This window comes from Sminthopsis crassicaudata, chromosome 4 (genome assembly GCF_048593235.1).
Source record: "Sminthopsis crassicaudata isolate SCR6 chromosome 4, ASM4859323v1, whole genome shotgun sequence".
NCBI classification, from domain to species: domain Eukaryota; kingdom Metazoa; phylum Chordata; class Mammalia; order Dasyuromorphia; family Dasyuridae; genus Sminthopsis; species Sminthopsis crassicaudata.
Window position 1 is genome coordinate 209,859,755 of NC_133620.1, and position 13,195 is coordinate 209,872,949.

Sequence of the window (13,195 nt, forward strand, 5' to 3'; positions counted from 1 at the left end):
TTTAGCTGCATCCCAAAGATTTTGGTATGATGTCTCATCATTGTCATTATCTTGGGTGAAATTATTAATTGTTTCTATAATTTGCTCTTTCACCCAGTCATTCTTTAAGATGAGATTATTCAGTTTCCAATTACTTTTTGGTCTATTTACCCCTAACTTTTTACTGAATGTAGCTTTTATTGCATTGTGATCTGAGAAGAAGGCATTTATTATTTCTGCCTTCCTACATTTAATTTTGAGATCTTTATGTCCTAATATATGGTCTATTTTTGTATAGGATCCATGAACTGCTGAGAAGAAAGTATATTCCTTTCTATTGCCATTCAGTTTTCTCCAAAGGTCTATCATACCTAGTTTTTCTAATGTTCTATTTACTTTTTAAATTTCTTTCTTGTTTGTTTTGTGGTTTGATTTGTCTAAATCTGAGAGTGCAAGGTTGAGATCTCCCACTATTATAGTTTTACTGTCTATTTCTTCTTGCAATTCTCTTAACTTTTCCTTTAGAAAGTTAGATGCTATACCGTTTGGTGCATATATGTTTAGTATTGATATGGCTTCATTATTTATGCTACCTTTCAGCAGGATATAGTTTCCTTCCTTATCTTTTTTAACGAGATCTACTTCTGCTTTTGCTTGATCTGAGATAAGGATAGCTACCCCTGCTTTTTTGGCTTTACCTGAAGCATAATAGGCTCTGTTCCAACCTTTTACCTTTACTCTGTATGTATCTCCCTGCTTTAAGTGTGTTTCCTGCAGACAACATATTGTAGGGTTCTGCTTTTTGATCCAATCTGCTATCCGTCTCCGTTTGATGGGATCGTTCATCCCATTCACATTTACAGTTAAAATTACTAATTCTGTATTTCCTGCCATCATATTATCCCCAGATTATGCTTTTTCCCTTGACCCCCCTGATTCCCCTCCCCGATATTTAATTTACAGACCCCCCCTTGTGACGCGCAACCCTCCCCTTTTTTTTTAGTATCCCTCCCCCCTCCCTCCACGTCCCTTCCCTTATTCTCCTTTTCCTTTTCCTTTTTCCTCTCCCCCCTTTTAATGAGGTGAGAGAAAATTCTCTGAAAAACAAATATGTTAATTATTTACTCTTTGAGCCTCTCCTGATGAGAGTAAGATTCACACAATGATTCTCCCCCTCACTAAATTCCCTCAGATATGGTGTATTTTCTATGCCTCTTCCTGGGATGTAGTTTCCCTCTTTTTATCATTCTTTCCCCTTTTTCTGAAACGACCTCCTTCTCTTTACTACCCCCACTTTTTTCTTTTATATCAGTAAAATCAAATTATCCTTGAGTACTTTTTATATACCCACAACAGAGTTACAGTTCTCAAGGGTTCTGTGTACTTTTTTCTGTTTCTCTTTAATCTTGTGGATGTAGATCAAATTTTTTGTTTAAGTCTGTTTTTTTTCTTAGAAACATATAGAATTCCTCTATTTCATTGAATGACCATCTTCTTCCATCGAAAAAGATGCTAAACTTAGCTGGGTAGTTCATTCTTGGTTGCAGTCCTTGATCTTTTGCCTTTCGGAATATCAGGTTCCAGGCCCTTCTATCTTTTAATGTGGAGGCAGCCAGATCTTGGGTGACCCTTATTGTGGCACCTTGGTATTTAAATTGTTTTTTTCTAGCTGCTTGCAGGATTTTCTCCTTTGTGTGGTAATTCTGCAGCTTAGCCACAATATTCCATGGTGTTCTTTTTTTAGGGCCTATTTCAGAAGGAGTTCGATGAATTCTTTCCACATCTACTTTCCCTTCTGTTTCTATTATCTCTGGACAGTTCTCTTTGATAATTTCCTGTAAAATACAATCTAGGCTCTTTTTTTGGTCATAGTTTTCTGGAAGTCCAATGATCCGCAGATTATCTCTCCTAGATCTATTTTCCAGGTCTATAGATTTTCCCAGTAAGTATTTGACGTTGTTCTCCAGCTTCTCATTTTTTTTTTTTTTTTGTTTTGTTTGACTGATTCTTGGGTTCTCTGTGAATCATTCATTTCTATTTGTTCCATCCTGACTTTTAAGGAGTTATTTTCTTCTTTCACAGTTTTTAGTTCTTTTTTAAATGCCCAATTTCGTTTTTAAATGAATTATTTTGCTCTATTGAATTTTTTTTCCATTTCCCTAATTTTTTTTTGAGAATTATTTTCTTTTTCCAATTCAGAAATTCTATTTTCTTGAAACTTTTTTATCTTCTCCAATTCAGAAATCCTACTTTCCTGTGATTTTTTTAACCTTTTCTAATTCACAAATTTTGTTTCCCTGCATCTCCTGTGAATTCTTCTATTTTTTCCAACTCCAATTTCTGGATGTTGTTATTCTCTATCATAGCTTCCCTTTCCTTTCCCCATTTTTCTTCAAGCTTTCTTAACTTTTTAATAGTCTCATCTAGGAGAGAGTTATGTGATGGGGGGCAGGAATTGTTCCCCTTTAGGTTGTTATATGCTGTCTCTCTGCTGTTAACTTCCTCGGAGTTGGATACCCGCTCTTTCTCTGTGTAGAAGGAATCTATGGTTTTTCTGGCTTTTTTGTTCATATTTTAAAAATCTTTTGGGGTCTGTCCCTGGGGTAGAAAATTATTTATTTATTTCTTTACCAGCTTCCTCCCAGACTCGGTGGATGCAGCGGCTCTTGTGCCTGAGCTAAGATAGAGCTCTGGGAGAGAGTTCCCCACCCCCTCCCTGGAAGTGCCTCAGAGGTGACTAGCACTGCTGTGCCCCGAGGGCGCTGTGTTTTAGTGGCTTCCCTGAGGTTGAGATTGAACAGTAAATACGGCACAAAGCCTAGCCTATGAGTCCCGGTGGGGCGTGGATGTCTGCAGCAGGTGATGTGAGAAGCCCCTGTGCTCAAACTGGAAGTGTCTGCCAGAAACCGTGGTCCCTCGTTTAAAGGTTCCGCTTCTCTGGTACTTCCGGATCTGAGTTCCACTCCCTCCAGCTAAGCTAGGCAATGTGTGTTGCCTTGGGCCGTATCCACCCACTTGTCAATGTCTTAACTATTCTCAGGTGGTAGCTGAGGCCACACCCCCTGGTGCCAAGATCTGCTGAGTCACCCCCTGGGTCCTGGAAAATCTAATCTATCTGAGTTTTTTTAAAGTATTTTAGCTTTCTCTTCTGAACTGCTATATTATAAGCAGAGAAGAGCTAACGGCCTGTGCCAGATTCCTTTATCTCAGTGGCTTCTCTGATCCCAGAGCCCTTCCCAGCTCGATAGGCGCAGTATGCTAGCACCCAGCCATCTGTGCTGGCCTCTCTTCTTCCTCCCCTGGGAACTGACCTTTTCTGTTGAAACTCCAGATTCTCTTCAGCTGGTAAGTCGTGCTTCCAGTCCTTGTGGTATCTATTAGTCCAGGGCTATTTGTGAGGCTGATTTATCTAATTGGTTGTGAGGGAGTGAGGATGTTCACAGAGTCGTTTGTTTCTTCTCCGCCATCTTGGCTCCGCCCCCCAGAAATCCAGATGTCTTTTCTTCATTGACCTCTTGCAATTCTTGCTTCAAAGCCCTTATAAGATTCCTTCTCATCATATTTTTTTTGAAAATATCCCCCATTACATCAATCTCTCTCTGATTGCTATTAATCACAATTATAATTTATGTTGTAAAACTCTGCTACCTTTGGTGTTGCCTTATGATGCCTTCTTCCTTCATTACTTCAATCAAATAAGTATTTTATTGGTCTTCAATTATGAGATGGAGCTGAGCACTTTAAACAAAACAATAAAACTAGCCAATAGGGAGCTTAAAGTCAACCTGGGAATATATATTATGCAGACAAGCAAATAGTGAAACAAATTTGCCTCCTCCAGGTAAAGAGGGAGGCACTATTCACATGGAATATTGTATACACTATCAAATATGTCCTTTACTGTCACTGGGTTGTAGTTTTTTGAAGAAAATTAATAATGAACACTTTATTATTGTTTTTTGTATGTTTATACTGTACTATTTTTGTCAATGAGTTATTAGTTGAGAGAGAAAATTCACTGAGGATAGGATGGGGATAATGTGAGATTTCAGGAAATGACCACTATGAAACAAAAAATTATCAATAAAGGTATTTTTTAAAGTATATTGTTAATGCCAATATGATAAAAGTATGCTATGTGTTGATGGTTTTAATTTAAAATATCATAGACAATTACCTCTGTCAAACAGTCCCAGTACTTGCCACACCTTAGGGCTTCTTAAACTTTTTCTACTAACAATCTCTTTTCACCAAAGAAGTTTTTTTACATAATCCCAGATATATAAAGCATGTATACAAGTCAAATATTTACTGATAATAAATAAAAAATTCATCATTCAAAATTCAGTTATAAAACCCTATATGGAGTTGCAAACTACAGTTTAAGAAACTGGGCTACACCTCATAATACATTCTTTATGTATTACTTAAGTTGAAGGAATTGGAGATGTTTATCCTGGAGAAAAGAAGATGCAATAGTTGTCTTCATGTATTTGGCAAGCACATATAGATGAAGTATTATACTTGTTCTGTTTGGCCCCAGATACTGGAACTTCTGTTTGTTGTCAGTGGGAAAATAGCAAAGAACAAGAACATCAAACTCTACTAACAATTAAAGTTGTACAGAAATGAAGTGAATGGATCTCTTTCTATAGGTACTAGTTGTCCTTGAAACAGAAGTCTTAGTGGATAGAGCACCAGCCTGAAGTCAGGAAGACCTGATTTCAAATCTGTCCTCAGACACTTAATATTTCTTAGCTGTGTGACCCTGGGCAAGTCCCTTAATTCCAGCTGCCTCAGCCAAAAAAAAAAAGAAATGGAAGTCTTAAATGAAGCTGGGTGAATACTTGAGAAATACATTACAGTAGGAATTTCTTTAACAAATGAGGTGTATTAAATCTTTTAACTTAACTTTCATGATTTTTTTATTTTTATAATAGTAGTTGTATTTTATTAGAAAAAACTCATTTTGATAAACACATTCATTATCTATTGTGTTCAAGATATTTTGCAAAGTTTAGGCACAAAAATAAAACCTATAGAAAAATTTAATGTTGACCTGTACTATCTTAGAGAATACATAATAAAATACTAATTTCACTGTTTACGTATTAAGTTGAAAAAGAGAGAAAACTAGGTCTATTTCCAAAAATAATTAAGGAAAAAGGAAAAGGACCCTAATGTTCAAAAATGTACATAGTACATTTGTGTACATACAATAGTACATACATACAATTTGTGTACATACATAGTACAAATGTACATACAAAGTTCTTTGCAATGGCAAAGAACTTGAAAAATGGCAGGGATGCCCATAAACAAAGGAATGATTAGAAAATAGTGGTATGTGATTGTAATGGACTACAACTATGCTATAAATGATGAGCTCAGTTATCTTAGAAAAAAAAAGGAAAAGGCTTGTATAAAATAATGAAGAGCAAAATGAGCAGGATGAAGACAACACTGTATACAGTATCTCAATATTGTTTTTTAAATGACTGATCAAATAAGCTATTTTGACTATTAAAATACCCAAATTAACTGCAAAGGACACAAAAACACTGTGCATCCAGAAAAGGAATTGAAATAGATGTACCGAATAAACTGTATATGTACATATTACACATATATACTTAATACATGTATGTATTTATACCTACTTGTGTGTAATGGTAGCCATCTCTAAGGTGGGGGGAGTGAAGAAAAATGGAAAACATTTTTAATAATGCTTTTTATTTTCAAAATATATACATTGATAATTTTCAATATTCACCTTTACAAAGCTTTTTTTTTTTTTTCTCTGCTCCTTCAGAAGTTTTAATATATAACCTTAAACCCATGCTTAAAATGTGGAAAACACATAAGATCTTCTTTACAATCATTCATAAATGTAATCTCTCTCTCTTCACAACTCCCATAACACACACTCTCTCTCTTATTGCATATTCACTTTCAATCCTGTGTTACAATTATTTTTGCACAAGTCTTACCTTTACTTGTGGAATTCAAATCATTCATATTGCAGACAAAGTTATTAAACTTATAAATTCTCTGGGTCTCTAATTCAAATAAAGAAATAACTAGTTCACCTTATTTATTTGTGGAATGAGTTGACTGCAAGAGTACAGCTTCCAGTTACTCAGGTTCCTACCTTGGTATCAAGTATTTTCTTCAGTTTCTCTTATATATACACATACACACCCATACCCACATCCCCTCCCCCCCCACACACTTTGTTACAAAGCTCTCTAGTTTCTAGTTTTATAAAGTCACATTTTTTCCTCTGATACTCCCAGTACTCTGCTATAGGTTCTCATCAACCCACATTTGGACTACTGCAAAATCCTGCTGATAGGTCTCCCTACTTCATATCCCTCCCCACTACAGTCTATTCTCCACTTAACTATGGATGTGATCTTTCTAAAGCTCATGTCTGATCCATTTCACCCACCTACTCCATATATTCAGTGACTTTTTATTGTCTTTAAGATCAAATATAAAATCCTCTATTTGACTTTCAAAGCTCTTTATAACCTGATCCTTTTCTATGTTCTCTATCTTCTTACACCTTATTCTCTTATACTAAGATCCAGTGACAGTTGCCTCTTTGATGTGACTCTCACATTATATTCTACTTCCATATCCTATGCATTTTCATTCTCTATGCCTGATACCTAAAATGCTCTCTCTCCTCTTATGCCTCCCCACCTCCAAGCTTCCATCATGTATCAAATAAAGTTAATTCTAGGGAATTCCCTGTTGATTATTTCTAAAAAATGTATTAGTATCATTACTATTATTATGTATATGCTTTGCATATATGTATTTACATATATTTTTTAGCAAAATCAGACACCTTTTTTCCATGGATAGATGTGATTTTGCTAATAGTTTATTCCTATTAAGGAGAGAAAAAGAGAGAAACAGAGACAGCTAGAGAAAGACAGAGACAGAGAGAGACAGAGAGAAACGAGAGACACAGAGAGACAGATACAAAGACAAAGAGAGAGACAGAAAGACAGAGACAGCAGAGAGAGAAGGAGGGAGAGAGAAAGGAAAAGTTTACCTTTTCATGTGGAACATAGGTGAAGGAAAAAGTAGCAGAAAATGTCTGATTGAATAAAATAAGAAAATGGCATTATTCATGAAAATATCCAGATTCCCAAGCTTTTAGACTCATGGACAAGCACAAAGCAGTGATTCCATCACATAGTAGAGTATACACTTCAATTAAGAGCCCAGAATTCTTGCTATCAGTTTTTATATCTTACTGGTGTCCCTCAGCAGATTTGGACTTAGTGGGAAGCTTTCTCACATTAAGAGCTATCACTCAGATAGCAACTAGACTACAACCTTACTCTTCTCACACACACACACACACACACACACACACACACACACACACACACACACACACACACACAGTGTACCACAAGTGCATTGTGATTAAAAAATTCACAAAATTGATTATGATCAGGAAGGCATTGAATTTTTGTATATTAGGCTTTCAAAATGACTAAACCAGTTATTGGGTGGTATTCAGGAACCTCTTTTTACATGGGTAATTCAATAATCAATAGTTAGTGATGGGATAATTTGCATTAACTAGGGTCCTATCAATAGACCAATCTTTATGGTAATCTGACCAGAAGAGAGTACTAAAGAGTGTAAAAAAGTAATTTTACAACCAAAAATTTGAAGGAAAAGAAGAAAAATTTGCAGTGATAAATGGAATTTGTAATGTGTGTAATATTTTCAACTTAACAAAAGGAATATATAAGTATGATATCCAGGGGGAAAATTGTCTGTTATGTATCATATTGATGCTATATCTTTAAATCCATCAATTTCTTCTGAGTTTGAATAATCTGTCATTGTCAGTCTTTTAAATCCATTAAAATATATAATTTTGTTTCTGCTTGATTGAAGAGTATAGGCTTTTTCAAAATTAAAAAGACCTTTCTCTTAAAGTTATTTGCTTCCTATAAAATAATAATCAAACTAAGAAGTGAGGCAAGTAAATGATTCTGTTACATATACCTCAATCTTGAAACCAAGCTCTAAGATACCAGTAGAATAGATAATCAAGTAAATCTCTATTTCTAAAAAGATTTATTTCTGTTGAAAATCCAGATTAATTTGTCATCTATGAATAATATGTTATAGAAATCCATAAACCCAAAAAAATAAGCATCATATTATACTTCTCATTTTGTATGGGGTAGTGTGAGAATGGGTATGTCTGGATGTGTAGGATTTGTCAAGCCTATACTCTTCAGAATGGGAGTAATTTCAAGTGTTCAAAAATATAGCAATACGTATACACATATATGCATGTATGTATGTAAGTACTATTATTTCATCTCTGACTCAAAATAAAAGTAGAAATTTGAAATTGCATTATACCTTGATTAAGCATTTAAAAAAACTATTTCTTTGTTTTTCTTCTATTCATTATTTTGATTAATCTTTTGGAGAATTTTTTAAATTGCATGCATTTTTTCCTTTTTATATGCCATACCACATAAACTTTTTGATACATTATAAAAAAAAGATCAAGAAACTGCTTGCTGTCATAATGAAAATTTGCTGAGCAAGATTTAATTATTTATTTAGACATTTTAAATCAGTCCTTCCTCAATGCAATGAAAATTCAATTAGATTAAGTGAATAATTTAGGTGGCCATTTTTTTCACTACATCTTAAGAAGGAAGACCTTAAAGGAACATAGTCATCCAAAATCAGAAGACTCTACATTTTGTAACAATTACCTTGGAAACATTCTAAATTAGTCTATCAGACAATAAATATCTCTTAAACTCTTAGTAGAAGGAACCATACTAAAGAAATAAACATAAGTGAAACAGTTCTTGACCTTGAGGAACTTAAACTCTAATGAGAAAAAAGCATATATAAAGTTATATAAGAGAGATAGATAGATAGATAGATAGATAGATATAAGTATAGTTATATAAAAAGCAAATAGAAAAAAACAAAGTAATTTGAGTGAAGATAAGGTATGAAGAAACTGACAGTTATAGGAATTAGGAAAATCTTCATAAAAAACAAAACTTGAACTAAGTTGTAAAGGAAATTCAGCATTCCAAGAAGCAGATATGAAGAAAGACTGCATTCTAAGTATGAAGGACAGTTACTGTAAAGACATAGTGGTGAGAGATAGGGAATCATACAGAAGTAATGTCAAGAAAGTCAGTTTAACTAGATCAGAAGGTTCATAGAGGAGAGAAATATGTAAAAGTTCTAAAAAGGCAGAATGGATCAGGTATTGGATCACTGATCCATTCAAGGTCATGCTGGCTAAACTATGATACCAAAACATCAAAATCATGCTTTCTTATGTACAAATATATAGCAAAAACAAATGTATACATATGGAAGTGAAAAACTATGGTGAAACACATCAGTGCTATTAAATCCTGTTAATTGTGAAGGTTTTTATAGCGTCAAACATTTTAATACTAGCGGTCATAGAAAACTATTGATGTTTAATGAGTGTCAGTGACATGATAGAACTTGTGTATTAGGAAAATTACTTTGTGACAACTATTTTGGAGATGATCTGAAGATAGGAAATATTTGCAGCAAGAAGAAAAATTAGAAAGCTATTTCCTTTATTTAAGGCAATGAATGGTAAAAAATAACAAAACTAGAAAACAGTTATGCAATTAAAAAGGAATATTCACAAAAGCTATTATGGAAGTAGAAATGAAAAACTAAGCTTCCTTTACTAATAATTAACATCCCCATCAGACACTGATATAAATATTGCAATGAGAAAAAAGTCAATGAAATTGCTCCCCTCCTCAATACTACTATGGCACAAACTATGATCATGCTCTTAACCACACTTATGTAACTCCATATATACAACAGTAATTATAAAATTCACTGTGTGACTTTCAAAAAGTCAACAGGTAAGAGATCAAAAACACCTCTTGAAAATGCTTATTACAATGACATATCAAATTATATTGTTTGGGTTTTCCATAAGCATTTCAATAAAAGGTTAGCTGTCAAGTGGAAGAAAAAATTCTCAGTGACATTGACATAATCATGGTAAAAAAACTAATCATATCACACAATGCATATATACTGTGATTGGAGGAAAGTATTTACTTTGAAAATGATTTAAAAGTACTTCTGCTTGTTTCCCTAAATATTGACTGAAAACTTACATTTTAGTAGGAGAATCATTGCCTTAGGAGACAAAGGATTTGGGTTTAGATACAAGCAAAGCTCTGATCCTGATGGAATTTAGGTTATAAATCAATTAATGAGCATTTACTAAGTTCCACGATCTGGGCTATAAAGACATTAATTTAAGTTGCATTTCTCAAGGAACTTCCATTCTATTACAGGAATAACATGCAATCAACAAGCAAGTATGTTTAAATACTTACTAAGTATTTGTGGTAAGATACAGGAAGGGACACAAAACAATATCAATGCCTGTCCTAAAGGTGTTTGTAATTTACTGGAGGTGAGTGTGTTTTTTTCTGTCTATGTCTCTGTTTCTGTCTCTCTGTCTCTCTCTTAATTTCTAGATAAATGTAGATTGTGTAGCTTGCAAATATGTAACTATATAAACAGATAGATTAAATATCTATGTATGGATATCTATAAATACTAATTCTAATATTATCAAGTATTTTAAAATGAAATATAATTGTTAATGAATATTATGATGCCAATTTACTTTTTAAAGTCTTGCAGTTAATTGTTTCTGTTTTTGTTGCAATTGGGATTAAATAACTTGCCCAGGGTCACACAACTAGGAAGTGTCTGAGGCCAGATTTGAATACAGGTATTTTAGGGCTGATGCTCTACCCACTGCACCCCCAGCTGCCCCCCATGCAGTTAATTTTATATCTGTATTCTATAGAGTTATTGATATATCCATCTGTAGATTTCATCGATTTATATTATCTAAACACAATTATGTTAAATTGATATATTTACAAGAACTAGATATTATTTATTTTGTAGAGAAATAAGTATACAAAATCCAGCATAAATACATGGCAATTAGAAGGGGGAATGCATTAGGAGTTGAGATGACAAAGAAAATATTCATGTAGAAGGCTGTATTGACCAAAGTTTGAAGGAAGCAAAATGCTAAGATGTACAGGTGAGGAGGAAGTATGTCTCCACTATTTGGGATCATTCCACTTGAATTCAATTTCCTCATTTATCAAACAGAGGGATTGAATTAGATGGTCTCTAAAACCTATGAGCTATTTAAACTGAATGTCACTGCTCTCTGACAGTAATTCACAAAAATGTCAGGATATTTGAAGTGATGCAGGCTGAGGCTTGACACCAAAACATCCCAGTGATGTTTGGCTACGTACAAATATGCAACAAAAACAAATGTTTGCATATGATCATAAAAATTGTGCTAAAATGCCTCATTGTTTCTAAATATACAAATATATGTTATTGTTTAGACATAATCAGTTCACTACATTGAGAGTATATCCATGGGGTATTTTGAAGATAAATATTTGGAAAAGCTCCAAAAATTGGCTATACTTTTTACTTTTCTCCAGGATGTATGAGCTGCATAGATAGAACTATTCCATTGTCATGCTAGCATTCTCCTACAGGAAGGGCATTCCTGGGTCTAAGCACTTTGGGGGAAGGTTCTTTCAGCTGCTATGAGAAGCAGAGAGTATCCCAAAAAGATTGCTTTTAATATGTCATATTTTTATTGTACCTAGTAATTTTTCATCAAGAGAATATTTGTCTTTCATCTTTAAGAAATCAAGACTGATATGCTCTATGGATCGATTATAAGAAAAAATCCCCAATATCTTGCTATTCTTTTGCAACTAATTTTTTCCAACCAAATAGCTCACATTTGTGTAGCTTTTTAACATTTCCAAAGTTCTTTCTCCACAATAACCCTGAAAAGACAAAAAAAAAACTTGTCTGAAACACAAGTATAAAAAGCAGCATGAATCATTAATATAGTATAATTTAAATTGGCATCAGAGAAACGTTAGTTTGAATCCTGCCTTATCCCCATACTTTCTCATTCTACCATATTGAAGTTTTTTTTTTTTATTTTTTCCCAACTATTAGAATAAAGAATAATAATTGCACTAACTTGAAAATCAAAAAAGATACATGGAAAAGAAATTACAAACTTAAAAGTACTACATATCTATTATCCCTATTTTATAGAATTATTCAATACCATCCCTCCATCATAATAATAAATGCAGAGTATGTCTAACTTTAGTAACACAGGGGAAAGGGTTAGGAAAGGCCTTAGAAGACCTTGATTTTCTCAACTTTTAAATGAGGACATTTGATTTGATAGCTTCTAAGATTCCTCCCACCTCTAAAATTATGATCTTCTAACCTCTTCCACATTTGAAAAGCTACTCATGTTCCCAATGTACAGCTGAGACTATAAGCCTCTTGAAGGCAGGAGAAAAATCTTAATTTTCTTAATCCACTATCAGAGTACTTATATATATTATCTAATGTAAGTATAAACATAAGAATCGCTAATACATTATTGTTGTAAGTCTAATATGCTATAAGTCTAGTATCTATAAATTCATGCTGGTGAGTACCTACATATTATTGAATGTTATCTTTTGAACCAATAAACTTCAATGTCAAATCAGCAAAGATGATACCTATCAGTCCCCATAGACCCTATAATGGTTTTCTCTGTGCTATATAACTGCCTTTGTGACATTCAGCTTGGATGGTATCCAACTTTTAAAGCAAAATATAGAACAAGGCTAAATTATGGCTCATAGGGTCTTCTTCAACATCAATCTTTATATTTCTTCTTAGTTGCTTCTTTGACATCTACTATATCCATCCTGATGTCTCAGTGCTCATAACACTGAACACTGATTTTTGATTTGGAGCTTTGTTTTTGATGTCCATATTAATCAGATTGCAAACTCATCTTATTATCATTTGAAGAAGCTTTCTCAGCTTCCTTTCACCCTGTCTCCAAGGGACAGAGGAATGCTCAGACGTTCTTCCGTTATTTCTTGCCTGGATTACCATCATTCATTATTTTCTGGCCTTCCTGTCACCTCTTATCATAGTCACTTACAGCCAGTACAGACTCAGGTTGGTTGATTGTATAAAGAACTAAGATTTCTGATGCTGTTTCTTCCATGACAAGGGGACTCCACTGGCTTCTAGGGAAAGCTGAACATGCTCC